Genomic DNA, 15,005 nt, shown 5'->3' on the forward strand with positions numbered 1-15,005 from the left:
AGACATTTGTCCAGGTGCACACACTGCAGAAAAGAGTCCCAGGTCTCAGGTTCCAGCCTGTTTCAATCCTAGTCCTAACACACCAGTGACATGATGTTCCCATTACACTAAGAATATTCACAGGAAAAAAAATGTCCCACTAAAAAAGACATAAATGTGCTTTGGGGTTTCCCATGTGGCACTCTGGTAAAAGAATTCTTCTGTAAATGCAGGAGACACAAGACACAAGGGTTTCATCCCTGGGTCTGGAAGATCCCTTGGAGAAGGAAATGCAATTCTTTCCAGTATTCTTGTTGGGATAATCCCATGGACAGAAGAGTTTAGTGGGTTACAGTCCATGAGGTCACAAACAGTTGGACATGACTGATCACCTAGTACCAAATTATCATACCCCAATTCTGTATTTTACAATCTAGATATTTTAACAGGAAAAAAAAAAGATACTTATATTTTCCAACAAATTATCTCTTCTTTTTCCTGGATATAGTAGACTTGGATGCCCAAATTCATTGATCTAAAATATAGACAGGATCAAATTTATAATCTCAGTGTGTGAGTGATGAACCTCTGTATTAATAGAATGAAGATTTTGGTTTTGTTTAACAATACCTGAATTTTGCATCCCAGGCTTATCCATATCCTGACCTCCACAGACTTCAAGTTCCTTGAGAGCACAACTCAAATATCCCTCTTGAGATGTATAACACCTAACCCAGTGCCTTTCATAAGATACATGCTTGTTATTTTAAGCCACCAATTCTTGGGAACTTGTTGCAGCAGCAATAAGAAATTAATACTCAACAGAGTAAAGTAACTACCTTCTCTTTCTATTCACCTTCTCCTTAATTACTTTTCTTCATAGTACTCACCCTTGTTGAATGTGAAATATCAATAGGTGCTTATTTGATTCATTTATCTAATAACATGTAAACACCTTGAAAGCATGGTGTTTTTCTTGTTCATCTCTAACAAATATAACATTTCTTGGCAGAAAGTAGTTATATATGTGTAGTAAGTGTGTGTGCATGTGGGTTAAGTCTCTTCAGTCGTGTCTGACCAGGCTCCTCTGTCCATCACAATTCTCCAGGCAAGAATACAGGAGTGGGTTGCCATGCCCTCCTTCAAGGGATCTTCCCAGCCCAGGGATAAAACCCAGACGTTTAGTGTCCCCTGAAATAACACAGGGTTCTATACATTGGTGCTCCTTGGGAAGGCCTCATGTAATACATATTATATATTAAATATATGAAAGTATATGCAAATGGTTAATTTATTGATATTGAATCATAAATATTGTTGAGTTAATATTATATCATGCCAAGAAAGCAAGTGAAATTGAGTGACAGCTTATATTTTTTAAAAGGAACACCTATCGGGGAGGAGCTAAGATGGCGGAGGAGTAGGATGGGGAGAGCACTTTCTCCCCCACAAATTCATCAAAAGAACATTTAAACGCCGAGTAAATTCCACAAAACAACTTCTGAATGCCGGCAGAGGACATCAGACACCCAGAAAAGCAACCCAAGTCTTCGAAAAGAGGTAGGAAAAAATATAAAAGACAAAAAAAGAGACAAAAGAGGGAGGGACGGAGTCCCGTCCTGGGAAGGGAGTCTTAAAAAGAGAGAAGTTTCCAAACACCAGGAAACCTTCTCACTGCCGAATCTGTGCTGAGCCTTGGAAGCACAGAGGGCAACATAACAGGGAGGAAAAATAAATAAACAATTAAAACCCGCACATTGCTAGCCCTACGGTAACTCCCCCAGTGGAGAAGCAGCGCAGACGCCTGCATTGGCCATTAGCAAGTGGGGGCTGGGCAGGGAGGCGCGGCGTGGGCAGGGAGGCGCGGCGCGGGCTGCCTCGCAAGAATCTGGCCTGAATACCCCGAGCGTTATCTGTGCAAAATAATTTGGGCTAGCAAACCAGACTGTGGGATATCTACCACACGAAAAGCCAGCCCTAACCTAAGACACCACCAGGCCCGCACACGGAACAAAGGACTGAACAGAGATAGCCGGCGGCAGACCATCCCCCTCCGGTGATAGGCAGCCAGAGCTGGAAGGGGACAATCGCAGCCCCAGAGAGACATTATCTATAAAACTGTAAGCAGGCTTATTTGCTAACTAAAACTTCTTGGGGGTCTGGACGGTCAACATCTGCCTGAGAAGGTGCGCCAGTTGCACACCTAGATAACCGAGTGGCGGGGAGGCGATAAGTTGCAGCAATCCACGCGCCAAACACCTCATCACCTGAGCTGCTCGGATCTGGGAAGGGCACAAAACGCAGGCCCAACCGAGAGTCTGCGCCTCTGAGGACTACCCGAGTGCCTGAACCTGAGCGGCTTGGACCTGGAAGTGCAGGCAGCCCAGGGCTGGCCATGGATGGTTCCCGGTGGAGCAGCGTGGGCAGAGAGGCTACAAGCACCGTGAACGGGGGGCAGATCCAGTGTGGCTGAGGCACTGCGAGCACACGCCGGTGTTGTTTGTTTGCAGCATCCCTCCCTACCTCCCCTCAGCGCAACTGAACAAGTGAGCCTTAAAAAAAAAAAAAAAAAGTGTCCTCCACCATCCCTTTTGTGTCAGGGTGGAAACCAGACACTGAAGAGACCAGCAAACAGAAGAAAATATAACAGAGGGAACCGCCTTGGAAGCTACAGGCAATAGATTAAAACCCTGTGGTTAGTACCAACTACATAGGAAGGGGCCTATAGACCTTGAGAAATGTAAGTCGGACCAAGGAACTAGCCAAAAATGAACTGAACCCGCAATACTCACAACAAAACCAGAGAAAATCCTAGATATATTATTACTATTTTTACGATCATTCTTTCTTTCCTTTTTTTTAATTTTTTTTAATTAAAAAAAATTTAAGTCCTCTATTATTCCTTTTATTTTCACTTTTACAACCGATTATTTTGCAAAAAAAAAAAAAGACTCCATTTTTTTAAAATCAAACTTCATATATATATATATTTTATAATTTTTTGACCTTGTTTTTTTTTTTTTCCCCTTCTTTTCTTTAACATTGTATTTTTGAAATTCCAAACTCTAATCTAGATTTTTAATTTTAGCTTTTTGGTATTTGTTATCAATTTTGTACATAAAGTTTTTTTTATAATTTCTGTGACCCTTTTTTATTTTCTCTTTTTCTTTTTCTCTGTTTCTTTCTCTTCTTCTTTTAAATAACATTGTATATCTGAAATTCCAAACTCTACTCTAGATTTTTAATTTATGCTTTTTGGTATTGGTTATCAATTTTGTACCTGTATTTACTTTATAATTTATGCGACTTTGTTCTTTTTTTTTTTTTTTCTCTCTCTTTCTTTTTCTTCTTCTTTTTTTAACATTGTATTTTTGAAATTCCAAACTCTACTCTAGATTTTTAATTTACGCTTTTTGGTATTAGTTATCAATTTTGTACCTATATTTTCTTTATAATTTTCACGACCTTGTTTTTGTTTGTTCGTTTTTTCTCTCTTTCTTTTCCTTCTTCTTTTCTTTAACATCGTATTTTTGAAATTCCAAACTCTACTCTAGATTTTTAATTTACGCTTTTTGGTATTAGTTATCAATTTTGTACCTATATTTTCTTTATAATTTTCACGACCTTGTTTTTGTTTGTTCGTTTTTTCTCTCTTTCTTTTCCTTCTTCTTTTCTTTAACATCGTATTTTTGAAATTCCAAACTCTACTCTAGATTTTTAATTTTTGCTTTTATGTATTTGTTACCAATTTTGTACCTTTAAGAACCCAATCTTCAGTACCTATTTTTCACTAGGGAGCGAGATTACTGGCTTAACTGCTCTCTCTCCCTTTGGACTCTCCTTTTTCTCCACCAGGTCGCCTGTGTCTCCTCCCTAACCCCTCTCTACTCTACCCAACTCTGTGAATTTCTGTGTGTTCCAGACGGTGGAGAACACTTAGGGAACTGATTACTGGCTGGATCTGTCTCCCTCCTTTTCATTCCCCCCTTTTATCCTCCTGGCCACCTCTGTCACCTTCCTCCTTCTTCTCTCCTCTGTATAACTCCGTGAACAACTCTGAGTGGTCCAGTTGTGGAGTGCATATAAGGAAGAGATTACTGGATAGCCCACTCTCTCCTCTATTGATTCCACCTCATCTCATTCAGGTCGCCTCTAACTCCCTCCTCCCTCTTCTCTTCTCCATATAACGCTGTGAAACTCTCTGGGTGACCCTCACAGTACAGAAACTTTTCATCTTTAACGTAGATGTTTTATCAATGGTGCTGTATAGAAGGTGAAGCTATGAAACTACTGTAAAAATAAGACTGATAACTGGAAGCAGGAGGCTTAAGTCCAAACCCTGACTCCAGGGAGCTCCTGACTCCAAGGAACATTAATTGACAGGAGCTCATCAAATGCCTCCATACCTGCACTGAAACCAAGCACCACACAAGGGCCAACAAGTTTCAGGGCAAGACATACCAAGCAAATTCTACAGCAACAAGGAACACAGCCCTGAGCCCCAAGATACAGGCAGCCCAAAGTCACCCCAAAACCATAGCCATCCCATAACTCATTACTGGACATTCCATTGCACTCTAGAGAGAAGAAATACAGCTCCACCCACCAGAACACCGACACAAGCTTCCCTAACCAAGAAACCTTGATAAGCCACCTATACAAATCCACACAGAGTGAGGAAACACCACAATAAAGAGAACTCCACAAACTGCCAGAATACAGAAAGGACACCCCAAACTCAGCAATTTAAACAAGATGAAGAGACAGAGGAATACCCAGCAGATAAAGGAACAGGATAAATGCCCACCGAACCAAACAAAAGAGGAAGAGATAGGCAATCTACCTGATAAAGAATTCTGAATAATGATAGTGAAATTGATCCAAAATCTTGAAATCAAAATGGAATCACAGAAATAGCCTGGAGACAAAGACTGAGAAGATGTAAGAAAGGTTTAACAAGGACCTAGAAGAAATAAAAGAGAGTCAATATATAATGAATAATGCAATAAATGAAATTAAAAACACTCTGGAGGCAACAAATAGTAGAATAACAGAGGCAGAGGATAGGATTAGTGAATTAGAAGATAGAATGGTAGAAATAAATGAATCAGAGAAGATAAAAGAAAAACTAATTAAAAGAAATGAGGACAATCTCAGAGACCTCCAGGACAATATTAAATGCTACAACATTCGAATCATAGGGGTCCCAGAAGAAGAAGACCAAAAGAAAGACCATGAGAAAATACTTGAAGAGATAATAGTTGAAAATTTCCCTAAAATGGGGAAGGAAATAATCACCCAAGTCCAAGAAACCCAGAGAGTCCCAAACAGGATAAACCCAAGGCAAAACACCCCAAGACACATATTAATCAAATTAACAAAGATCAAACACAAAGAACAAATATTAAAAGCAGCAAGGGAAAAACAACAAATAACACACAAGAGAACTCCCATAAGGATAACAGCTGATCTTTCAATAGAAACTCTTCAAGCCAGGAGGGAATGGCAAGACATACTTAAAGTGATGAAAGAAAATAACCTACAGCCCAGATTATTGTACCCAGCAAGGATCTAATTCAAATATGAAGGAGAAATCAAAAGCTTTTCAGACAAGCAAATGCAGAGAGAATTCAGCACCATCAAACCAGCTCTCCAACAAATACTAAAGGATATTCTCTAGACAGGAAACACAAGAATGGTGTATAAATTCGAACCCAAAACAATAAAGTAAATGGCAATGGGATCATACTTACCAGTAATTACCTTAAATGTAAATGGGTTGAATGCCCCAACCAAAAGACAAAGACTGGATGAATGGATACAAAAAAAAAATGACACCTACATATGTTGTCTACAAGACACCTACCTCAAAACAGGGGACACATACAGACTGAAAGTGAAGGGCTGGAAAAAGATTTTCCATGCAAATAGGGACCAAAAGAAAGCAGGAGTAGCAATACTTATATCAGATAAAATAGACTTTAAAACACAGGCTGTGAAAAGAGACAAAGATGGTCACTGCATAATGATCAAAGGATCAATCCAAGAAGAAGATATAACAATTACAAATATATATGCACCCAACACGGGAGCGCCGCAATATGTAGGACAAATGCTAACAAGTATGAAAGGAGAAATGAACAATAACACAATAATAGTGGGAGACTTTAATATCCCACTCACACCTATGGATAGATCAACTAAACAGAAAATTAACAAGGAAACACAAACTTTAAAGGATACAATAGACCAGTTAGACCTAATTGATATCTATAGGACATTTCATCTCAAAACAATGAATTTCACCTTTTTCTCAAGTGCACATGGAACCTTCTCCAGGATAGATCACATCCTAGGCCATAAATCTAGCCTTGGTAAATTCAAAAAATAGAAATCATTCCAAGCATCTTTTCTGACCACAATGCAGTAAGATTAGGTCTCAATTACAGGAGAAAAACTATTAAAAACTCCAACATATGGAGGCTGAACAACACGCTGCTGAATAACCAACAAATCACAGAAGAATTCAAAAAAGAAATCGAAATTTACTTAGAAACTAATGAAAATGAAAACACAACAACCCAAAACCTATGGGACACTGTAAAAGCAGTGCTAAGGGGAAAGTTCATAGCAATACAGGCATACCTCAAGAAACAAGAAAAAAGTCAAATAAATAACCTAACCCTACACCTAAAGCAACTAGAAAGGAAGAAATGAAGAACCCCAGTGTTAGTAGAAGGAAAGAAATCTTAAAAATTAGGGCAGAAATAAATGCAAAAGAAACAAAAGGGACCATAGCAAAAATCAACAAAGCCAAAAGCTGGTTCTTTGAAAGGATAAATAAAATTGACAAAACATTAGCCAGACTCATCAAGAAACAAAGGGAGAAAAATCAAATCAATAAAATTAGAAATGAAAATGGAGAGATCACAACAGACAACACAGAAATACAAAGGATCATAAGAGACTACTATCAACAATTATATGCCAATAAAATGGACAACTTGGAAGAAATGGACAAATTCTGAGAAAAGTACAACTTTCCAAAACTGGACCAGGAAGAAATAGAAAATCTTACCATACTCATCACAAGCACAGAAATTGAAACTGTAATCAAAAATCTTCCAGCAAGCAAAAGCCCAGGTCCAGACGGCTTCACAGCTGAATTCTACCAAAAATTTAGAGAAGAGCTAACACCTATCTTGCTCAAACTCTTCCAGAAAATTGCAGAGGAAGGTAAACTTCCAAACTCATCCTATGAGGTCACCATCACCCTAATACCAAAACCTGACAAAGATCCTACAAAAAAAGAAAACTACAGGCCAATATCACTGATGAACATAGATGCAAAAATCCTTAATAAAATTCTAGCAATCAGAATCCAACAACACAATAAAAAGATCATACACCATGACCAAGTGGGCTTTATCCCAGGGATGCAAGGATTCTTCAATATCTGCAAATCAATCAATGTAATACACCACATTAACAAATTGAAAAATAAAAGCCATATGATTATCTCAATAGATGCAGAGAAAGCCTTTGACAAAATTCAACATCCATTTATGATCAAAACTCTCCAGAAAGCAGGAATAGAAGAATCATAGCTCAACATAATAAAAGCTATATATGGCAAACCCACAGCAAAGATTATCCTCAATGGTGAAAAACTGAAAGCATTTCCTCTAAAGTCAGGAACAAGACAAGGGTGCTCACTTTCACCATTACTATTCAACATAGTTTTGGAAGTTTTGGCCACAGCAATCAGAGCAGAAAAAGAAATAAAAGGAATCCAAATTGGAAAAAAAGAAGTAAAACTCTCACTATTTGCAGATGACATGATCCTCTACATAGAAAACCCTAAAGACTCCACCAGAAAATTGCTAGAACTAATAAATGAATATAGTAAAGTTGCAGGATATAAAATCAACACACAGAAATCCCTTGCATTCCTATACACTAATAATGAGAAAACAGAAAGAGAAATTAAGGAAACAATTCCATTCACCTTTGCAATGGAAAGAATAAAATACTTAGGAATATATCTACCTAAAGAAACTAAAGACCTATATATAGAAAACTATAAAACACTGGTGAAAGAAATCAAAGAGGATACTAATAGATGAAGAAATATACCATGTTCATTGATTGGAAGAATCAATATAGTGAAAATGAGTATACTACCCAAAGCAATTTATAGATTCAATGCAATCCCCATCAAGCTACCAACGGTACTCTTCACAGAGCTAGAACAAATAATTTCACAATTTGTATGGAAATACAAAAAACCTCGAATAGGCAAAGTGATCTTGAGAAAGAAGAATGGAACTGAAGGAATCAACCTACCTGACTTCAGGCTCTATTACAAAGCCACAGTTATCAAGACAGTATGGTACTGGCACAAAGACAGAAATATTGATCAATGGAACAAAATAGAAAGCCCAGAGATAAATCCATGCACATATGGACACCTTATCTTTGACAAAGGAGGCAAGAATATACAATGGATTAAAGACAATCTCTTTAACAAATGGTGCTGCGAAAACTGGTCAATCACTTGTAAAAGAATTAAACTAGAACACTTTCTAACACCATGCACAAAAATAAACTCAAAATGGATTAAAGATCTCAATGTAAGACCAAAAACTATAAAACTCCTAGAGGAGAACATAGGCAAAACACTCTCCAACATACATCACAGCAGGATCCTCTATGACCCACCTCCCAGAATATTGGAAATAAAAGTAAAAATAAACAAATGGGACCTAATTAACCTTAAAAGCTTCTGCACAACAAAGGAAACTATTAGCAAGGTGAAAAGACAGCCTTCAGAATGGGAGAAAATAATAGCAAATGAAGCAACTGACAAAGAACTAATCTCAAAAAATACAAGCAACTCCTCCAGCTCAGCTCCAGAAAAATAAATGACCCAATCAAAAAATGGGCCAAAGAACTAAATAGACATTTCTCCAAAGAAGACATACAGATGGCTAACAAACACATGAAAAGATGCTCAACATCACTCATTATCAGAGAAATGCAAATCAAAACCACTGTGAGGTACCATTTCATGCCAGTCAGAGTGGCTGTGATCCAAAAGTCTACAAGCAATAAATGCTGGAGATGGTGTGGAGAAAAGGGAACCCTCTTACACTGTTGGTGGGAATGCAAACTAGTACAGCCACTATGGAGAACAGTGTGGAGAGTCCTTAAAAAACTGGAAATAGAACTGCCTTATGACCCAGCAATCCCACTGCTGGGCATACACACTGAGGAAACCAGAAGGGAAAGAGACACGTGTACCCCAATGTTCATCGCAGCACTGTTTATAATAGCCAGGACATGGAAGCAACCTAGATTTCCATCAGCAAATGAATGGATAAGAAAGCTGTGGTACATATACACAATGGAGTATTACTCAGCCATTGAAAATAATACATTTGAATCAGTTCTAATAAGCTGGATGAAACTGGAGCCTATTATACAGAGTGAAGTAAGCCAGAAAGAAAAACACCAATACAGTATACTAACACATATCTATGGAATTTAGAAAGATGGTAACAATAACCCTGTGTACAAGACAGCAAAAGAGACACTGATGTATAGATCAGTCTTATGGACTCTGTGGGAGAGGGAGAGGGTGGGGTGATTTGGGAGAATGGCATTGAAACATGTATAATATCATGTATGAAACGAGTCGCCAGTCCAGGTTTGATGCACAATACTGGAAGCTTGGGGCTGGTGCACTGGGACGACCCAGAGGGAGGGTATGGGGAGGGAGGAGGGAGGAGGGTTCAGGATGGGGAGCATGGGTATACCTGTGGTGGATTAATTTCAATGTTTGGCAAGACTAATACAATATTGTAAAGTTTAAAAATAAAATAAAATTTAAAAAACAATTTTTAAAAAAATTTTTAAAAAAAGAATGCTTACAAGGTAATATTTCTTGCTAAAATTAAATATTTCTACATCACATATGTAAATAAATTTCCTTTGATGTATCAAAAAAGAAAAAAAAACTAAAAATTGACTTACTGTATGACTCCGTGATTACAATTGTGAATATTTATCCCCATGAAATTAAAACTATGTTTATAAAGAAATTGTAAAAAAAATAAATAAATAAAAATGAAAGCAACACCTATCTGACCAATATAATTTTGGTACTTCACACTCACACTTTGTCTCTTCACATAAAGTTTTTTGAGTTTGTTATTTTCATGCTAATAAAAACAAAATGAAACAAACAAGCAAATCAAAAACCCTCAGATATGTGAATTTAATAGTTTTGACACTTCACTCTTACAGCTTACCTCTTTACATGAAGTTTTTGGGTTTGTTGTTTTAATGCTGATTAAAAAAAAAAAAAAAAAAGATGGGAAGGAAAATACCAAAATGTGATATAAAAACTCATAAAGTTAAATTACACTGCTAGTTTTTGATGGGCTTTAATGCTAAATAGTAGATGAAAATATGTCTCTATCACTTCCTCCTGTTTCAGCTATCATGTAAGGCACAGCCATTGTTTGTCCAAGTTGGGAATCTCAGCATAGGTGAGGCAAAATGTTCTGATGTTTGAGATCTGTAAATGAAAGGAGCTGTGTCGGGAGCCGTGTTAGGCATTACTGACAAAATGGAGGCATGGCCCAGACCCCTCTCCTCATTCTGCAGGCACGGTTCCAGGAAGAAGGAGTTAGGCCTCGCAATTCTGACTTGTCTTTTCCTCTCCTCAGCTGAGTCGACCTAAAAGGAATATTAAGATGCTTATTGTTTTTGAGAGGAGCATGAGAAGGCACAAAGCCTTCTGCAGCTGTGCTCAGAGAATAATTCATAAAGTTAATCATTGACATTTTTTTAAGGACTTTTACAAAAGAGTGTTCCAGGATGAGCACATAGCCTGCAGCTTGAGGCCATGGGAGGGATTGCTATCTAAAGCCTGTTTGTGAGGAAAATGTTTGTGGCAAATGAGTATGCTGAATTTAGGTCTTAGGAATAATTAAAATAGTTATAAGCTAAAGATTTAAGGAATGTTGTAATGTTAGCATATTCTACTACAGCTTAAAGAAATTAGGGACTTTAGAGATATTATTAGCTAGAAGTCCTTTCTAAGAAATAGTGAGCTTAGGATACTAGGGGCAAACAGGACTTAGAAAAATAAGAAATAAACTGAGGAATGTGGTACACAGCCCAGACATTAGCATGAGTTGCAGCATATTCACAAGGACACATGAGAAAAAGCATATAAGAGAATTGCTGAGGCAGAAACTCCTTTTGAGGGGCAAAAATGCTTTATGGAGACAACAAATCTACGTCAGTGGGAACTGAAAATATCAAACCTCTGACCTAATGCTTTTGTAAAAGTAAAAAAGAGAATCAAAAGCTTGAAATAAAAAGGCAGTCCAAGAAAACTGAGAGGGTGCCTCAGTTTCTCGCCAACACCACTCACCCCTTCAGGTTGAATCCCTGGCTGCTGGAGCTGGACTCTGGCAGAGCTGAATATTATGAAAGAGTGTCAAAAGGTAACTCGGTATTAAAAAATAGGAATAGGTTAGCCACAGGTAAGGAAATCATTTCTATTACAGAGCTTGTAACCCTCTTAAGCAGATAACTTGTATGTGCCATTGACCAACTCAGGTGGTTGATATAAGCCATACATGGGTTAGAATGTCAGTTCTACCAATTAGTAGTTTCATGATATAAGATAGTTTCCTTATTGTAATGTTGACTATGTGGAAACTGAAAAGGAAGGAATAAAATAATCTAGTTTCAAAAATGTGAGTCATTATAAATGTATTGTCTAGCAAACACATGGTCTGGTGCTGGAGCTAAATTATTTTTTCATCTAATTACAGGCTAAACCTAGATACTTAACAAGAAGATATAAACAGGAAGATACTTCCTGTTTTATATATATATATATAAAATTTGTCTGAGTGATACTGAAAGGTTGTTGCTGAATGAAAAGACGCTGAGATTCTTGGTATCCAGAGGAGAAGAATTCAATCTGGGGCCAGAGACAAGGCTTGATCACTCAGAGCTTTTGTGTAATAAAGTTTTACTAAAGTCTAAAGGAGATAGAGAAAGCTTCTGATATAGGCATCAGAAGGGGGCAGAAAGAGTACCCCCCTGCAAGTCGTCAGCTGGATGTTCTATAATCACTGCTGCTGCTAAGTCCTGCAGTCGTGTCTGACTCTGTGCAACCCATAGATAGCAGCCCACCAGGCTCCCACATCCCTGGGATTCTCTAGGCAAGAATACTGGAGTGGGTTGCTATTTCCTTCTCCAATGCATGAAAGTGAAAAGTCAAAGTGAAGTAGTTCAGTTGTATCTGACTCTTAGCGACCCCATGTCTGCACCTTACCAGGCTCCTCTGACCATGGGATTTTCCAGGCAAGAGTACTGGAGTGGGGTACCATTGCAGTCTGTTAATGAAAGAAAGGAAAGTCTTAAAACTCAGAATGGCATCAGGCCCCTCATCTATAAGATGCATTTTGGGATAATACTGACACCAGATGATTCATCCCGGGCCATAAAACATTTGACTTGAATCTTGTAGAAGGGCAGATTACCATAAAAATAAGCTCATTTACATAGATTAGGGGAACAATGTCTGAGTATAACATACTGGTTTGTCAAGTAGGTTCTGAGTCATTAGGGAGGACCGACATGAAGACAGAATTTGGAATAAATGGATAGTACATTCAGTTCAGTTCAGTCACTCAGTCCTGTCCAACTCTTAGCAACCCCATGAATCACAGCATCCCAGCCCTCCCTGTCCATCACCAACTCCCAGAGACCACTCAGACTCACGTCCATCGAGTCAGTGATGTTATCCAGCCATCTCATCCTCTGTCGTCCCCTTCTCCTCCTGCCCCCAATCCCTCCCAGCATCAGAGTCTTTTCCAATGAGGCAACTCTTCGCATGAGGTAGCCAAAGTACTGGAGTTTCAGCTTTAGCATCATTCCTTCTAAAGAAATCCCGGGGCTGATCTCCTTCATAATGGATTTGTTGGATCTCCATGCAGTCCAAGGGACTCTCAAGAGTCTTCTCCAACACCACAGTTCAAAAGCATCAGTTCTTCAGTGCTCAGCTTTCTTCACAGTCCAACTCTCACATCCATACATGACCACAGGAAAAACCATAGCCTTGACTAGATGGAACTTTGCCAGCAATATAATGTCTCTGCTTTTCAATATGCTATCTAGGTTGGTCATAACTTTTCTTCCAAGGAGTAAGCGTTTTTTAATTTCATGGCTGCAGTCCCCATCTGCAGTGATTTTGGAGCCCAGAAAAATAAAGTCTGGCACTGTTTCCACTGTTTTCCCATCTATTTCCCAAAAAGTGATGGGACCGGATGCCATGATCTTCCTTTTCTGAATGTTGAGTTTAAGCTAACTTTTTCACTCTCCACTTTTACTTTCATCAAGAGGCTTTTTAGTTCCTCTTCACTTTCTGCCATAAGGGTGGTGTCATCTGCATATCTGAGGTTATTGATATTTCTCCCGGCAATCTTGATTCCAGCTCATGCTTCTTCCAGCCCAGCCTTTCTCATGATGTATTCTGCATAGAAGTGAAATATGCAGGGTGACAATATACAACCTTGACATACTTCTTTTCCTATTTGGAACCAGAATGTTGTTCCATGTCCAGTTCTAACTGTTGCTTCCTGGCCCACATATAAGTTTCTCTAGAGGCAGGTCAGGTGGTCTGGTATTTACATGTCTTTCAGAATTCTCCACAGTTTATTGTGATTCACACATTCAAAGGTTTTGGCATAGTCAATAAAACAGAAAGAGATGCTTTACTGGAGCTCACTTCGTTTTTTGATGATCCAGCAGATGTTGCAAATTTGATCTCTGGTTCATCTGCCTTTTCTAAAACCAGCTTGAACATCTAGAAGTTCACAGTTCACGTATTGCTGAATCCTGACTTGGAGAATTTTGAGTATTACTTTACTACCATGTGACATGAGTGCAATTGTGTGGTAGTTTTAGCATTCTTTGTCATTGCCTTTCTTTGTTATTAGAATGAAAACTGATATTTTCCAGTCCTGTGGCCACTGCTGAGTTTTCCAAATTTGCTGGCATATTGAGTGCAGCACTTTCACAGCAGCATCTTTCAGGATTTGAAATAGATCAACTGGAATTCCATCACCTTCATTAGCTTTGTTCGTAGTGATGCTTTCTAAGGCCCACTTGACTTCACATTCCAGGAAGTCTGGCTCTAGGTCAGTGATCACATCCTCATGATTATTTTGGTCATGAAGATCTTTTTTGTACAGTTCTTCTGTGTATTTTTGGCACCTCTTCTTAATATCTTCTGCTTCTGTTAGGTCCATACCATTTCTGTCCTTTATCGAGCCCATCTTTGCATGACACATTCACTTGGTATCTCTCATTTTCTTGAAGTGCTCTCTAGTCTTTCCCATTCTGTTGTTTTCCTCTATTTCTTTGCATTGATCGCTGAGGAAGGCTTTCTTATCTTTTCTTGCTATTCTTTGGAACTCTGCATTCAGATGCTTATATCTTTCCTTTTCTCCTTTGCTTTTAACTTCTCTTCTTTTCACAGCTATTTGTAAGGCCTCTCCAGACAGTTATTTTGTTTTTTTTTTTTTTTACATTACTTTTCCATGGGGATGCTCTTGATATCTGTCTCCTATACAATGTCATGAAACTCAGTCCCTACTTCATCAGGCACTGTATCTATCAGATCTAGTCCTTTACATATATTTCTCACTTCCACTGTATAATCACAAGGCATTTGATTTAGGTCATTCCTAAATGGTCTAGTGGTTTTCCTTACTTTATTCAACTTAAGTCTGAATTTGGCAATAAGGAGTTCATGATCTGAGCCACAGTCAGCTCCCAGTCTTGTTTTTGCTGACTGTACAGAGCTTCTCCATCTTTGGCTGCAAATGATATAATCAATGTGATTATGGTGTTGACCATCTGGTGATGTCTATGTGTAGAGTCTTCTCTTGTGTTGTTGGAAGAGGGTGTTTGCTATGACCAGTGCATTCTCTTGG

This window comes from Bos indicus x Bos taurus, chromosome 19 (assembly GCF_003369695.1).
Source record: "Bos indicus x Bos taurus breed Angus x Brahman F1 hybrid chromosome 19, Bos_hybrid_MaternalHap_v2.0, whole genome shotgun sequence".
NCBI classification, from domain to species: domain Eukaryota; kingdom Metazoa; phylum Chordata; class Mammalia; order Artiodactyla; family Bovidae; genus Bos; species Bos indicus x Bos taurus.